Source organism: Mirounga leonina, unplaced genomic scaffold, assembly GCF_011800145.1.
Source record: "Mirounga leonina isolate KUSES-001 unplaced genomic scaffold, KU_Mleo_1.0 Mir_128, whole genome shotgun sequence".
Classification (NCBI taxonomy): domain Eukaryota; kingdom Metazoa; phylum Chordata; class Mammalia; order Carnivora; family Phocidae; genus Mirounga; species Mirounga leonina.
Window position 1 is genome coordinate 13,586,458 of NW_023270320.1, and position 18,006 is coordinate 13,604,463.

Below are 18,006 nucleotides of genomic sequence, written 5' to 3' on the forward strand. Positions count from 1 at the left end.
AAAGCTGCCAGCACTTTGCCCTCCTTGGCCCTGGCCTGGTACGGAATACGCTCCACAGAAAGATATTGTCTTGCTGGAGCCTGGCAAAGGCCCAAGAAAAATGACAATTGATCTAGTCATTGATGGTTCCAGACTCCTCTTATGAGTAGGTGGAAGATGTTGTGTGATTCCAGGACGCTGCTGCTACCCCCATCCAGGGAAATGTGGCTTAATTCCAAACATAGAACCTGATTCCTTTGTCTTTAAGCCAAGCCAGCACTTTGTCCATTGTTAAAAGTCAAAAACCTCTGGGATAAAAAAACGAAAATAAGGGCTACGAGAGGATCTTTGTCTGATGTGTTCATTGTTGTGTTCCCAACATCTAGAGAGTGTCTAACACATAGTAGGCACTCGGTGGTTATTTTTGAATGAATGAACACATTAAGTCTTATCAGATATTGATTTTCAGCCTTGAATGACATTATCAGATCCTTCCAAGACCCTTTAGGAGGGACTGAATTAGGAGAGGTGTCTCAGCATGGAGACCCACCACAAGGGCACTAGGCAGATTTTGGTAGTGGTCTGTAGTCAATATTTTACAGGGGGAGACCCTACCTAGACAGAGAGCTTGCTCAGAATGAGACAACTGATGAGATTTCAAAAATAAATAAAATCACACCACTCAACTAGTCACCTAATGCATCAGGCAGTTAACGATACAGCAGGGAGGTCTGGAACATATATCAACGGTGAGCATGAAATTCAAGGTGTTTTCAGAAAAGTATATGGGATGGGGGTAATACGCCACGAAAAGAGGGACTCCTGTTTCCTGTCCTTTCCATGAAGAATGGTGTAGACTTACTTGGAAGAAAGTAGGGTCATACATTACCAACAAACCCCCCTGAAATTCTGTAAATAGACTTTGGCTGTTGATGAAACTTTAGTGAGAGGAAAGAAATTGTTCAGGATATAAGTGATCTTTATGACCTGTTTATTACTTTAAAGCAAGAAAGTTTCAAAAGTGAGAACTCGGGGCGCCTGGGTGGCTCAGTTGGTTAAGCGACTGCCTTCGGCTCAGGTCATGATCCTGGAGTCCCGGGATCGAGTCCCGCATTGGGCTCCCTGCTCGGCGGGGAGTCTGCTTCTCCCTCTGACCCTCCCCCCTCTCATGTGCTCTCTCTCTCTCTCTTTCTCTCTCTTTCAAATAAATAAATAAAATCTTAAAAAAAAAAAAAAGTGAAAACCTAGGAGCACAATTTCCAGACACATCAGGAGTTACAAGACAACAAAGGGATTTTGTATCCTAAAAATATAGGGCTAATGACCACGAAACATCTGCCTTCTCCCCTGCCCACTGCTTTACCACATTGCTTCTAGCCTACAAGCTTACATGCTAGATTGAAAGGGGAATGTTGCATGCACCTGTAGTTTTATGCCTTATCTCTGTTTCTTGGGCAGTGTTCATTTTGAGGTTTGCTTTAAGAAATCCAAACCTAGGGGACCTGGGTGGCTCAGTCGGTTAAGCGACTGCCTTCGGCTCAGGTCATGATCCTGGAGTCCCGGGATCGAGTCCCGTGTCGGGCTCCCTGCTCAGCAGGGAGTCTGCTTCTCCCCCTGACCCTCCCCACTCTCATGCTCTATCTCATTCTCTCTCTCAAATAAATAAAATCTTTAAAAAAAAAAAGAAATCCAAACCTATAATTACGTCTTCAGTGTTTGTCTCTGGGAATTGCAGACATTAAAGATCTATTCTGAGGTATTTTGCAGGGCAGGGGTCATGTACCTGTTAGCACTCCAGCAGAAAGCTACAGGATCTACCACATGGGTTGTGAATATCTGTTCACACTTTTGCATCCTCTGCTCGACCCAGAAAGTTCTCAAGGCCAGAGGCTATGTTTTATTGGGTTTTTGTCATCCTTGACATCGCTCTCTCTCTCTCCACCCCCACCCACCTGCAGGTCATCATCATCTTCCCCTGATTTTATTCATTAGGTTTTGTGGCTTTAAAAAACACAGCACTGTATATACCATTCCACAGTGCGCAGTTCAGTAGTGCGAGGTATACTCACATTGTTGTGACACATCCTCTTGATTTTTACCTCCTAAATAGTTGTGAAATTCAATCACTTCCTTCTAATCATTTGTGGAAACCCATGCAGCCACGTGGAGAGGCCCACGTGGAAGAGAACCAGGTCCCGGGCTCACAGCTCCCGCTGAGCTCTTGGCAGACAGCTGGTACCAATTGCCAGCCTTGTGAGTGAGTTCTCTTGGGAGTGGATCCTCCAGCCCTGGTTGAGCTGCGCCAACTCACACCACATGGAAGAGACATGAGCTGTCTTCAGAGTCATGCCCAAACTGCAAAACTGTTAGCAAAAAAGTGAATGCTGTTGTTTTAAAACACTAAGTTTTAGGGTGTTCTCTTATACAGCAATAAATAACTCAAATGTAATTGCATACCTAGAGGTGAGGTCCCGATGTATAGAAACCTAGAACAGGCGGCAGTGGCTCTGGGACCAGGTAGAGGATGGCAGCTGGAAGAACACTGAGGAGTCTACTAGCGGAGAGCATTACGAAGGGGCAGTGAGTATTGTTATTAGAGGCTGGAGAGAGGGGGCTCCACTTATCTATTGGAAAAACGATTAGCTAAACTAGCTTGCCGTTACATGAAAGACAGAAAAGATACCTAATGAACACATGGATCTGGCTAAGGAGCTATTTGGATAGATGGTAAAAAAGTTGAAGAATTTCTTTCAGATGCTTATGATATAGTACAAGAGAAGTGAGATGAGCCAAAAAAAAAGGGGGGGGGCACTGCTCCGTTTTCCATCTGAATTTAGAGGAAACATAAAGAAGCCGGGACTTGCTGGATTTGAAATAAAACTGTCATTTCTAGCCTCTCCAGAGGACAAAATCATCAAAATAAGAAATGGCCTCGGGGCCGAGGTCAAATCCAGGGTGCTCTCAGGAAAATATGGCCTTAGGTAAAGTTCAAGACAAGGGTACAGCTGTGGCAGGCAGCCTCCACCATGGCCCCCAATGGTCCCTCCTTCCTGGTATTCAAGCCCTTGTGTCATCCTCTCCCCTTGAGTGTGAGCTGGACCCAGTGACTTGCTTTTCATGAATAGAGTCTGGCAAAAGTGATGGATATCACTTCCAAGATTAGATTAAGAGAGACAATGACTCCCTTTTTACACACCCTCTCCTTGCTCTCTCACTTGCTGCCCTTGATGGAAGCCAGCTACCATGATGCCAGTAGCCCTATGGAGAGGCCCATGTGACAAGGAGCAATGGACGCTTCCATCCAAGCACCAGCAAGGAAATGGCGCTTTTGATCCAACAACCCACAAGGGACTGAATTCCTGCCAACAACCATGTGAGCAAGTTTGGAAGTGGATCTTCCCTAAGTGCAGCCTTAGATGAGATGAGACCTGTTAGGGACTGAATGTTTGTATCCCCCCAAAATTCATATTATGAAGCCCTAACCCCCCGTGTGATGGTATTAGGGCCTTTGGGAGGTAATTAGGTTTAGATGAGGTCATGAGGGTGGAGCCCCCGGGATGGGATTAGGGCCCTTGTAAGAGATAAAAGAGACATCAGAGCTTCTGCTCTCTGGCTTGTGAGGACAGTGAGAAGATGGCCATTTACGAGCCGGGAAGAAGCCACTCACCAAGAACTAAACTGCCTGGCACCTTGATCTTGGACTTCCCAACCTCCAGAACTGGGATATTTTGTTATGGTAGCCTGAGCTGACTAAAACAAGACCATAGATAGCCCCAGCTGACACCTTGGTTGGTGCCTTTGAGAGACCTTGAGGCAGAGGGACCCAGCTAAGCAGAGCCCTAGATTTCTAACCAACAGAAACTGTGAGATAATAAAAGATTGCTGTTTTAAGCCATTACGTTTGGGTAACTTGTTACACAGCAATAGATAAATTGATAGCTCTGAAAGATTTAAGGTGGTACCTCATAGATCCTTTCAACTAGATAGCAGGGCTTCTAAGAATCTAGATGGTGGTGTCCAGAGCAGTCTCACACTGGCCCAATGTAGAGAAGGGCCTCCCTTAGAAAGAACTGGGAGTATGGCTTTTGCCTAAGGGAGATGATAAGAAATATATGGCTTTTAAGGATCTCCACTAGCTTGCACTGAAGTAGATACTGTGCATAATGAAGAGGCTTCCAGAGCTTCAACTTCAAAGGCAGGAAGCAGGCTGAGGAAGCTACTCATCTGCAATTATGGGCTGTTTCCAAAAGAGGACATGACTCAAGATGGAGCAAAAAGGGGCACCTGGGTGGCTCAGTCCATAAAGCGTCTGCCTTCAGCTCAGGTCATCATCCCAGGGTCCTGGGATCGAGTCCCGCATCAGGCTCCCTGCTCAGTGGGGAGCCTGCTTCTCTCTCTACCTCTGCCTGTGTGCTCTCTTACTCAAATAAATAAATAAAATCTTAAAAAACAAAAAAAAGATGGCGCAAAAAGCCCCTGAGAATCATTTTCAAAGAGAAGGAGTAGGCCAAATTAAGGAACTGCTGTTGGGGAGCCCAGGTGGCTCAGTTGGTTAAGCATCCAACTCTTGGTTTCAGCTCAGGTCATGATCTCAGGGTCATGATCTTAAGGTCATAAGATCGAGTCCCACATCAGGCTCCATGCTCAGTGCAGAGTCTGTTTATCCCTTTCACTCCTCCTCTACTCTTCTCCCTGCTCACTCTCTTTCTTTATATATAAAATTAATGAATGCATAAAATCTTTTTTTTTAAAGATTTTATTTATTTATTTGAGACAGAGAGAATGAAAGAGAGCACGTGAGAGGGGGGAGGGTCAGAGGGAGAAGCAGACTCCCTGCTGAGCAGGGAGCCTGATGTGGGACTCGATCCAGGGACTCCAGGATCATGACCTGAGCCGAAGGCAGTCGCTTAACCAACTGAGCCACCCAGGCGCCCGAATACATAAAATCTTAAAAAAAAAAAAAGGAACTGATGTCATTTGACCAGTCGGATTTTGGAATTGCTATGGATCACTTTCCATGTCCCTCTTGTTTTGTCCCCTTTTTGAATGGGAGTGTCTATTATAGGTTTTCTGTCCCTACCTTACCATTAGATGTTGGGTGTGTGAAAGAGACAGATACTTTGTCTCTTCGGTTCACTGGTCTTCAGATCAAGAGGATCCATGTCTGAGGAGCCATAGTCAAGGGATGACACCCAAGGAGCCACATCTGCCCTTGAACCCCATTTAGAAGCTGATATCCTAGACCAGGAGTTGGCAAACTTTTTCTGGATAGAGCCAGATAGTAAATATTTGAGGCTTTGCAGGTCACATGTGTGATTGTTCTCACATATTCTTGTGTTGTTGTTTTTTTATAACCCTGTAAAAATACAAAACCATTCTTATCACAGGGGCTGTACAAAAATAGTCCACAGGTTGGGTTTGGCCCTCATGCTGTGGTTTGCTCACCCCTGTCCTAGACGATGAACTGATATATAATGGTACGGATATTTTCATATCTTAGGGGAGGAGATAAGTGTATTTTTCACATGGGAGGGACATGTATTGTTGTGGCCATATGGTAAATGGTGGTAGCTAGTCTTCAAATATGGCCCACCCCAAATTTCACCTTTTTGTACATGCATGTCACTCTTGCCATCAAGAGTTGTAGCTTATGTGTCCTCCTCTTGAATCTGAGCGGGGCCTGTTTCTGCTTTGACGAATAGAGTGTGGAGGAAATGACATTCTGGGAATTCTGAGCCCAAACATTAAAGATTTCTGGCAGCTTCTGCTTCCTGCCTCTTGGAACCCGGCTTTCATGTAATGAGAGATCCCAAGCAGCCACCTAGAGAGGCCCACATGGAAGAAATTCAAGCCCTAGCCATCTTCCCAGACCCCATCACACACAGCTTCATCTGAGCTGCCTACAACAGGCCAGCGCCAGCAACCAGCCTTCTGAGTGAGCCATCTTGGAGGTAGATCCTCTATATTGAGCCATCCCAGCTGACATCACATGGAACAGAGACAAGCTGTTGTGTCAGAATCCTGACCAAACTGTAAACACTCTTGTGAGCAAATTAATGATTATCCTTTTAAGCCGCTAGGTTTGGGGGTGGTTACTTATGTAGCAATATATAATGAAATCACTGGGGTAGGGAACAATGTAAGCAAGGCTCCGGAAACCAGAAAGCCCTGCGCATTCTCAAGGATAAGCAAGGAGAGTAACCCTTGACGCAAGAGTTCTATCTATAAAACAAAAATCACAAATGTCATTTCTAGCATAAGACACTTCCTGCTGGGAGATAGTAAAGTGGAAATATATAGATGGTCCCTTCAGAACTTTATTTTTTTTTTAAATAAAGATTTTATTTATTTTGACAGAGAGAGAGAGCAGCGAGAGAGTGAACACAAGCAGGGGGAGTGGGAGAGGGAGAAGCAGGCTCCCCGCTGAGCAGAGAGCCCAGATGTGGGGCTCCATCCCAGGACCCTGGGATCACGACCCGAGCCGAAGGCAGATGCTTAACGACTGAGCCACTCAGCCGCGCCCCCCTTCAGAACTTTAATAAAACCTGCTGACTATGATGAGGATAAGTTGAAAACAACAAAGCCAGAGTGAGGTGTGGCTCTGGGGCAGTTGGCGAGCCACTCTTATAATTAAGTGACTTTTCCTATCACCAACTTTGTAGCATATGTAACTTGAATTTGTGCTTCCGGAAAATAATAAATTAGCAATGCCTCCGGCGTTTTGGAGAGTCAGTTATAAATAATCAAAGGTCAAATGCTAAATTTAACGTTTTTTTTAATGTCTACCACAGTCTAACTTGTCTGGAATGTGGAGAAACCGTGAGTGTTAGGAGGTAAGGCTGAGGACGTAGTTCATTGTCATTATTAAGAATTGCCGTTCAGAGGGGCGCCTGGGTGGCTCAGATGGTTAAGCGTCTGCCTTCGGCTCAGGTCATGATCTCAGGGTCCTGGGATCGAGTCCCGCATCGGGCTCCCTGCTCCTTGGGAGCCTGCTTCTCCCTCTGCCTCTCTCTCTCTCTCTGTCTCTCATGAATAAATAAATAAAATCTTTAAAAAAAAAATGTTTAAGAATTGCCGTTCAGAAAGAAATCTTTAATGGCTAGTGAAGGAGATTTGAGTAACATAGATTTTTTTTCCACTGGACAAGCGGTGAAAAAAGGATATGGAAATGAAAGCCATTTCCAAAGGGGAAGCTACATAATTTGACAAATGATTGGATGTAGAGGTTAAGGGAAAATAAGGCATTTCTACTAATAGCCAGGTTTCAAGGCTTCAAGGATTTGGTGATGCCAATTCCAAAAAGAGAGAAAACAAAAGGTTCAGAGGAGAAGACCTGGTTGTATGGCTATGTAAGGAGGTCAGCATCAGGCATATGAGGTTTGCTAGTGTCAGGATTACACTGATGGTTGGAAAATGAGTCTGTAGGGAAGAAGCAGGAGATCATGTATTTATTTGGGTGCCATCTGAATTGAAATCATAGGTGAGCTTCAGCTTGGGAGACTAGAATCTTAGGAGATATCTATGCTTAGACAGGACAAGGAGAAAGACTTGCCAGAAAAGAGACAGACCAAGCAGTCAGATGTAAGAGAACAAGCCTGCTAATAAAAATACTAGAAGCTGGGGCGCCTGGGTGGCTCAGTCATTAAGCATCTGCCTTCGGCTCAGGTCATGATCCCAGGGTCCTGGGATCGAGCCCCACTTCGGGCTCTCTGCTCAGCTGGGAGCCTGCTTCTCCCTCTGCCTCTCTCTCTGTCTCTCATGAATAAATAAATAAAATCTTAAAAAAAAAAAAAAGAAAGTTTATACAATTTACACTTGCTCCTACAACGTATGAGAGTACCCATTTCACTGCAACATTCCCAACATGGGAGAAACCTTTGTTCATTTTGCCAATCTGTTAGTGAAAAATATTACTCTTTTTTGGGTACATTTATTTGTTTATTTATTTATCTGAGAGAGAGCGCGCACACATGTGAGTGAGGGGGACAGAGGGAGACTCCGTGCTGAGTGTGGAGCCCGCCTTGGGGCTGGACCCCAGGACCCTGAGACCATGACCTGAGCCAAAATTATGAGTCTGATGCTTACCTGACTGAGCCACCCAGGTGCCCCTACACGTACACATTTCGATCCACTCTGTTCCGAAACCTCTCATAAACACATGAAAAGGATCTGTTGTTGTCATCGTCATTATTTTAAGGCATAAACTAACAAGGATAAGGAGAATGAAAGAAAACAACAGCAATAGAGTTTGGGCAGCCTCAAAGCGTATAGATAAATACGGAGAAGCTCCATCCTAAGTCTGATGGGAGAAAATTGAGAAGCAACCTGATGCTGAGGAATCTCCCCAAAGACCCAAGGCTTGACACCAGCAAGCACCTCACAAGCAAGAGTGAAAATGGGGTTCTCACCTGGAGGCTTGATTGAAGAACATGGTTTGCACCCAGATTTCTCTTTTCCCCCCACATTTTATTATTCAATTAACATCTTAAAGTTTCTCCAATAAAGAAAAGCATTTCTTCATTTTTATTAGTTTGTTTCTCTTCATATGAGAAGAGTCTTATCAAATCAGCTTAAGTATAAAATAAATCCATAAATTTTTAAGAGGCAAAAAATAGGACTAATTATGTGAGATAAGCATCAGTGGCTGAAAACTTGCAAAACCAGATCGTGTGTGTGTTGTGTGTGTGTGTGTGTGTGTAAATTTCAGGTCACATTAATCCTAAACATTGATATGATTTTACCCTAAGTGACCCACTTTACAACTTGTGCCTTTTTTGAGTATGACTGATTGTTGTGAATGTAAAGTGAATATTCTCTGACTGAAAAGGTTCAAAACTAGTGGCTGGATATGTTCCTCTTGATCCAAGATGTTCTTTGAATGGTTTGTTTCAACCGATTTATTAATTGGTTTAGTTGTTTTAAATTTGGTATTTAATTTTTAGCATGTATTTTAAATGGCATTGTTATTTACTAATACTCTATACTTGCTTTTTCAATTAAACACATTTTATGAACATTTATTCATATCAAGACATCTAGGTGTTTCCTATCTCCTCTTTTTTTTTTTTTTTTTTTAGATTTTATTTATTTGACAGAGAGAGAGACAGCGAGAGAGGGAACACAAGCAGGGGGAGTGGGAGAGGGAGAGACAGGCTTCCCGCGGAGCAGGGAGCCCGATGCGGGGCTCAATCCCAGGGCCCTGAGATCATGACCTGAGCCGAAGGCAGACGCTTAATGACTGAGCCACCCAGGTGCCCCTCTATCTCCTCTTTTTTAAACTTTGTAGGATTCTGCTGTGTAGGCACAAGTTCTGTATGGGTGTACATTTAAGTTGCTTCCAGGTATATAATGTTAAACAATGCTGTGGTGAACATCCACATCCAAACATCTTTGTACATTGCCTGATTATTTTCTTAGAATGCATTCTAAATAAATTACTAGGTTAGATGGTGAGTTTAAGCGTTGATATTTATGGTTAGAAAGTTTATACAATTTACACTTGCTCCTACAACGTATGAGAGTACCCATTTCACTGCAACATTCCCAACATGGGAGAAACCTTTGTTCATTTTGCCAATCTGTTAGTGAAAAATATTACTCTTTTTTGGGTACATTTATTTGTTTATTTATTTATCTGAGAGAGACAGCGCGCACACATGTGAGTGAGGGGGACAGAGGGAGAAGGAGAAAGAATCTTAAGCAGGCTCCACGCTCAGCACAGAGCCTGACATAGGGCTCAATCTCACGACCCCGAGATCATGACCTGAGCCGAAATTGATTCCAATGCTCAACCGGCTGAACCACGCAGACACTCCATTATTTATTTATTTTTAAGTAAGTTCTATACCTAACATGGGGCTTGATCTCGTGAAGCCAAGATCAAGAATTGCATGTTCTACCAACTGAGTCAGCCAGGTACCCCCAAAATATATTATTCTTTTTCATTTGTGTTTTTTGATTGGTACAGGGGCTGACCGTCTTTTCATCTGTTGATGGCCATTTGGAAATTGCCTATCACGTCTGTGTGCATTTTTCTAATCAGATGTTTGCCTTTTTCTAATTGATATTTGAAATTATTTTGCTTCTAATATCCTTCAACTCTTCATATGTTCCACAGATGCGACTGCTAGGTACCATGTAGATTCTTAGGATACAGAAAGGAACAAGAGAGACACAAACCTGACTTGCATGGGTCAATTTGTTAAGCAGTTACAATAAGTGGAATATGTGCTATAACTGTGGAAGTTCAGATATCTAGGAACTTCATAAATGTGGCAAATCCATACTCTGGGTGGTCATTAGAGTCTATGTGTGACACCTCGTCTTAGGGTCTCATGCTATCTCTTCTTCTAGTCCCCATATAGCTGCAGCAATTCCAAGCATCATGTCCTTACAGTTATGTTCAATGGCCTGGAAAAGGTAGGCAGAGTCTGTGCAAACAGAGAAGAAAGTCTTTTCCAGAAGCATCTCTCGGAATTCTCCATTTCTTCATTGGCCAGAACCCAGTCACAGGGGAACACCTATCCGCACTGAATGCCGGGAAAGCGTGTATCTGGCATTTTCACCCTTTGTAATCGGAAGTGGCTTCTTTTTTTTTTTTTTTTTTTAAAGATTTTATTTATTTATTTGAGAGAGAGAGAATGAGAGACAGAGAGCACGAGAGGGAGGAGGGCAGAGGGAGAAGCAGACTCCCCGCTGAGCAGGGAGCCCGACGCGGGACTCGATCCCGGGACTCCAGGATCATGACCTGAGCCGAAGGCAGTCGCTTAACCAACTGAGCCACCCAGGCGCCCGGAAGTGGCTTCTATCTGCAAGGAAGGGAGGGAAGAGTAAGAGCTGTTGGGTAGGAAACCATCGGTGGTGTCCTTAGCATCTGAAGGATTTTGAGCAAACCAGTGATGGGATCAGGTTTGCAGTTAGCTTTCTATTCCTCTAGGTCTTCTTGCTTCTTCCACTTCACTGTCCATTACCTCCATCCTCTACTCTCAACCACCACTTTTCTATCTAGTTCCCCTATTTTTTTTTTTCAGGCATAATAAGCTCACTCTCTACAACATCTCTAAATATTAATGACACTGTTTGATTTACTTTTTTTTTTTTTTTTTTTTTGGTGCAAAAAGGTGATTTTATTAAAGAACAGGGACAGGACCTGTGGGCAGAAAGAGCTGCTACTGTTTGATTTAATTCTGATAAGATTACCTAAGACAATTCTATCTATCGCATTTGGCATGAATATTTCAGATAGTGCCTTAGTTGATCTAAAAAATGTTCTAAAACAATGAGTATTTGGGGTTCCAAGTATGCTCAGGTATGCCTGGTATTGCCACTGGTATGTTAACCAAAACTTACTTAATTTCCATTATTAACATAAGAAAATGATACATTCACTTAGATTGTGTGCCAGGTACATAGTGGATAAAAATTTATAAAATGAATAGCTTTTAAAGAAATAATAGTCTCTAATTCACTTCTTTACTTCACCACCTTTTTTTAGAAAAAGTAAGAGCAAACATGAATTTTGCTGGAATATTTATTGACTTTTTTTTAGAGAGAGAGAAAGAGAGCATGTGGGGGGTGGGAGGGTGGCAGGGGAGGGGCAGGGAAAGAATCCCAAGCAGGCTCCACACCTAGTGCAGAGCCTGCCACAGGACTCAATCTCATGACCCTGAGATCATGACCAGAGCTAAAATCAAGAGTGGGACACCCGGGCGCCTGGGTGGCTCAGTTGGTTAAGCAACTGCCTTCGGCTCAGGTCATGATCCTGGGGTCCCGGGATCGAGTCCTGCATCGGGCTCCCTGCTTGGCAGGGAGTCTGCTTCTCCCTCTGACCCTCCTCCCTCTCATGCTCTCTGTCTCTCATTCTCTCTGTCTCAAATAAATAAATAAAATCTTTAAAAAAAAAAAAAAAAGAGTGGGACACCCAACCAACTGAGCCACCCAGGTGCCCCTGTTTATTGACTTTTAAAGACTAAATAGTGTAATAGCCTCATCTGACACTTCCATTATATCTGCTTATGCCTATTTAAAGCATGTGAGGGGCACCTGGGTGGCTCAGTCGTTAAGCGGCTGCCTTCGGCTCAGGTCATGATCCTAGGATCCTGGGATCGAGCTCCGCATCGGGCTCCCTGCTCCGCGGGAAGCCTGGTTCTCCCTCTCCCACTCCCCCTGCTTGTGTTCCCTCTCTTGCTGTGTCTCTCTCTGTCAAATAAATACACAAAATCTTAAAAAAAAAAAAAAAAGCATATGAAAATCATTATAGGCGGACTTGGCTGGATGATTCTTTTCTTAAGCCATGATGCAAATCCACTGAATGGTCTTTCAAGTGTGATGCCACATCAGTTAAGCATTCTAGCAAATGTTTTGTGAAAAGCATTATTTGTTTAGAAACTGTCTGGAACTTATTTTATGAGTGCTGATCTTGATTCCTGACTGACTGGAGATAATCAGACTTGCTGTCACGGATGCTGGGCTACAACCAATAGCCTGGTCTGATTCAACAAATTTTGTCTGCATCTTCAATGTCAATCTGAACTGAACAGTAGCCAGTGAAGAAATATGGAGGAGTGGATATGTGGAGATTGTGCAAGTAGCTTTATGCTCATAATCACTAACAAACACTTTAAGCACTTGTTGATACTTTCAATAACAGAGTTTAGAAATGAATGACAAATGAGTTCTTTATACGAGCTATTACTGAAGAAATGAGCTTTTTGAGCAATATATGATAAAATATGAACCAATGGTTTGAGATCATGGCCTTACTCCTTAGTGTTGATTTGTGTTTCTTTGAGTAAGACTGATGACATGGAGATCGTAGCACATTTCAAGATAGGGCATCTATGTTGAGCCCAAGCTCTGCCCCCTTGTTAAGTATCAACTTTGGAAAGGTGCTTCATTTGGCTTAGATGTGGTTTCCTTATTTGTAAAATTGAACTAGTGGTGATGGCTTACCTCCTGCCCAGAGCTTCTGTCAAGACCATATGAGAGAGTGCACATATTCATTTTAACAGAAGTACAACCATAAGGGGCGCCTGGGTGGCTCGGACGTTAAGTGTCTGCCTTCGGCTCAGGTCGTGATCCCAGGGTCTTGGGATCGAGCCCCGCATTGGGCTCCCTGCTCCGCGGGAAGCCTGCTTCTCCCTCTCCCACTCCCCCTGCTTGTGTTCCCTCTCTCACTCTGTCTCTCTCTGTCAAATAAACAAATAAATAAATCTTAAAAAAAAAAAAAAAAGAAGTACAACCATAAGTTAGGATATAAGTTCCCAATCTGTAAGCTCCTCAATTGATAATGCTTGCACATGACCACATAAAATAAATTTGCCATAAGCAGTGTTTCCACAACGTGCTATGCAGTGCTGAAATAGAGCCTGCTTCCGTGGAGAGTAACTCAGCTAAGGGCATGGTGTGCTTCTTCCATCTTTATGATGAAATACAGACTTCCTATTAAAAGGTGTCTCTGTTATTTCAAAAGGTTGAGTAGAATGACTCTTTTAAAAAAAAGAGAGAGAGAGAGTGTTCCAGATGGTTAATTTAGGTCTGAAGCCCATACTGAGAATATCCTCTGGCCCCAGGCCACAGTACTATATATATATATTTTTTTTCAGTACTGTGTTTTTTATTGGATTTTGAACTACATGCAGTTTCTTCGCTTTAAACTCTTGTTTTTTACTATGCAGTTGTTTGTGAAGTAGTAGCAACAATCACATTGACCTGAGTGGGTCTGTCTCTTTTCCTGATTGATCTATTTCTGTTACTTTTTTTTAAAGATTTTATTTATTTATTTGGTAGAGACAGCGAGAGCAGGAACACAAGCAGGAGTGGGAGAGGGAGAAGCAGGCTTCCCACCGAGCAGGGAGCCTGATGCGGGGCTCGATCCCAGGACCCTGGGATCATGACCTGAGCTGAAGGCAGACGCTTAACGACTGAGCCACCCAGGCGCCCCTATATTTTTGTTAATACAAATGTTATTCACTGAAATATTTTCACTAACAAACTGTGCAAAAGATATTCATATTTTATAGCCATTTGAATCCTTTCTTTTCTCCTTTCCTTTATGGCTTTCACTCATTTACCACTAAGAAGAGCTTATTTGTGCATTCTGTCCTGTTCTCACATCTGACTATAAATTCAGCACTCTTCTGACTTTACTCTGTTTATGACTTTTTTCTTTTTCCTTTTTATTTTGAAATATTTTTTTTTTAAGATTTTATTTATTTATTTATTTGACAGAGAGAGACACAGCGAGAGAGGAAACATAAGCAGGGAGAGTGGGAGAGGGAGAAGCAGACTCCCCGTGGAACAGGGAGCCCGATGTGGGGCTCGATCCCAGGACCCTGGGATCACGACCTGAGCCGAAGGCAGACGCTTAACGACTGAGCCACCCAGGCGCCCCTTATTTTGAAATAATTTTAAACTTACAGAAAAACTGCAAGAATCGTACAGAGAATTCCCATATACTGTCCATCCAGAGATGTAATAAAGTTTCAGCAACTGTCTCAACACACAATGTCCTTTAAAGCAAAAGGATCCAATCCAGGGTTATATATATATGTGTGTGTGTTTGTGTGTGTATTGCTATGTGTCTTCAGTTTCCTTCAATCTGGAGTAGTTCCTCAGCTATTGCATAGAATTGGTTTTGTCTGATGTTTCTTTCTTCATGAGTAGATTGGGGTTATTTGTTTTTGGCAGGTATATCACGGAAGTGAAGCGTGCTTGGGGCACCTGGTGGCTCAGTCGGTTCAGCATCTGCCTTTGGCTCAGGTTGTGATCCCAGGGTCCTGGGATCGAGTCCCACATCAGGCTCCCTGCTCTTCAGGGAATCTGCTTCTCCCTCTGCCCCTCCCCCCCACTCATTCTCTCAATCTCTCTCTCTCTCCAATAAATAAATAAAATCTTAAAAAAAAAAAAAAAAGAAGTGAAGCGTGCTTTTCTTACTGCATTCCCATCAGGGAGCATGTGATGTCAGTTTGTCCCAAATAATGTTAATAGTGTCTGATGGTAAAGTTACTCTTCTTCCTCTTATAATTAATCACTATTTTCTGGGAAGGAACTTAGAGACTGTGTAAATATCCTGTTGTCATCCAACTTTCACCTGCCTGTTTTAGCATCAACTGATGTTTCCTGCCTGAATTAATTATTACTGTAATGATCGACAAGTGGTAATTTTCTAATTCTATCATGCCTTTTAAACTTGTTAGTTGGCCTTCTACTCTAAAGAAGAGTTTGGTCTTCTCCCCATGTGTTTATTCCTATGTCTGTTTACATCAGTGCGGACTCGTGGATTCCTACTCTACTCAATGGGATATAATCTGTTCCTATCATTGTTTATTTTGATGCCCATATTGTCCCATATTTGGCCCAGATTTGAACCCCCATTCAAGCTAACTCCTGTGTCCTTTGTCATGTCCCATCGGTCTATGAACACTTCCTTACTTTTTAGTACAAGATTTAGCTTGTACTTCCCATGCTCCAGACCTGGAACCAGGCATTTCTACAAGGACCCCTTTTAGTGGAGAATGGAATTTAGATACCAAGATCTGGGCATTAGGTGTGCTCATTGCTACAGGTCCTCTTAGTGGACAGAGTTGGGAAATATATAAATGTGTATATACACACACACACACTTTTTTGCACATAGATATATATAGTTGACTCTTGAACAATGTGGGGGTTACCGACACCAACTCCCCTATGCAATGGAAAAATCCATGTATAAACTTTTGACTCCCCCAAAATGTAACTACTAATAGCCTACTATTGACCAGAATTCTCAGTGATAACATAAATGGCTGACTAACCTGTATTTTGTATGTCATATGTATTATATATTGCAGTCTTACTATAAAGTTAGTGAGAGAAAAGAAAATGTTATTAAGAAAATCATAAGGAAGAGAAAATACATTTATAATACTATACAGTATTTCTTTTTAAAATCTGCATATAAGTGGACCTGTGTAGTTCAAACCTGTGTTGTTCAGGGGTTTACTGGGGTTACATCCCAATAAACTCATCGTAAGTTGAAAATAACATAAGTCGGGATGCCTGGGTGGCTCAGTCAGTTAAGCATCTGCCTTCAGCTCAGGTCATGATCCCAGGATCCTGGGATCAAGTCCCGCTTCAGTAGGGAGCCTGCTTCTCTCTCTGCCTGCCCTTCCCCCCGCCCTGCTTGTGCGTGTGCTCTGTCTCTCTCTCTCTCTCTGACAAATAAATAAATAGATAAATCTTAAAATAAAAAGGAAATAACATAAGTCAAAAATGAATGGAATACACTTAACCTACCAAACATCATAGCTTAGCCTAGCCCCCCTTATATGTGCTCAGAACACTTACATTAGCCTACAGTTGGGCAAAATCATCTAACACAAAGCCTATTTTCTAGCAAAGTGTTAAATATCCCATGTAATTGATTGAATTCTGTACTGAAAGTGAAAAACAGACTGGTTGTAAGTGTATCAGTTGTTCACCCTCGTGACTGCATGGGCTGACTGGGAGCTATAGCCCACTACCACAGCCTAGCGTCGCGGGAGAGGATCATACCACAGATAAAAATTCAAAATTCAAAATATACCTTCTATTGAATACGTATAACTTTCACACCACCATAGAGTCAAAAAATTGTTAAGTCAAACCGTTGTAAGTTGGGGACCAGCTGGATGTACATAAACACACATATATTTGTTTCTACATCCTTATATTCCAGACCATTAGTTCACATCAATCCCTGTAATTCTAATCCAACACTCAGAGTTCATTCCAGTTTTCTCCTTTTCCATATTTGAAATTCCCTTCTGTGAAAATTCTGGCTCTCTTTATCCTCAATATATTTACTTATTGCTCAAATCTCCTGTATTTTTCTAAGACTTGCCAGGCTGTCACCCTGCTTGGCTGCCTTCCTGTTGTGAACTCCAACCACCATCCATGCTCAGACCTGCATAATGTTTTTTTACATTAAATTTTAAAGAAAGAAAAGGAGGAAGAAAGGAAAGAAGGTTGCTCATGATTATTAAACATTTTAAATTAATTAATTAAATACATTTAACATCACTTATATTTAAGGTGCTTAATAAGGTATCAATAATTCAATAGAAGAGTGGCCAAAGGGCACAGAGGGACAATTCACTTAAGAAATGTAATATCTAGGGGCGCCTGGGTGACTCAGTTGGTTAAGCATCCAATTTGGTTCCAGCTCAGGTCATGGTCTCAGGATTGTGAGCCCTGCATCAGGCTCTGAGCTCCGCGTGGAGTCTGCTTGGGATTCTCTCCCTCTCCCTACCCCTCTGCCTCCCCCCCCCCAACTCAAGCATGCACACACATGCTCCCTCACTCTCTAAAATAAATAAAATCTTAAAAAAGAAAGAAATGTAGTATCTAGATGTTGCACATAACCTAAATATTTACAAGTAGGTGATTGAATAAATAAATTACATTCACACGCTATACTGAACAGTCATTAAATAGGATTAATATAAATCATTTATCGATTTGAAAAGACTTCCATGATGTATGAAAATAGTGTTACAAAATATTACTTATTTCATCTCCTAGTTTGTGTTTGTGCCTAGAAAAAAGCATGAGAAGTATAAAGGAAAAATATTAACAATATTCCTGAGTCTTAAAATAATGGGTATTTGAGAGATTCTTAGGAGGTAATCTGAAATCACCATTTAATGGTATTTTTCCCTCCCTTTGAAAACCACATAGATTTAATAAATTTTGACTATTTAGGTAGGTCTGTGTGTCTTTAGCTGAAAGCTTGTATTCTTTTACCAACCTCTCCTTATTTCCTCCCAGACCCCCAGGCCCTGGCAACCACTCTCTGTTCCTATGAATTTTACTTGTTTGTTTTAGATTCCATATATAAGTAATACCATGTAGTATTTGTTTTTCTCTGTCTGGCTTATTTCACTAAGTGTAATGCCCTCAAGATCCATCCACGTTGTCCTAAATGGCAGGATTTCCTTCTTTCTTATGGCTGAATAATATTCCATTGTATGTGTATACCATATCTTTACTCAATCATCCATTATC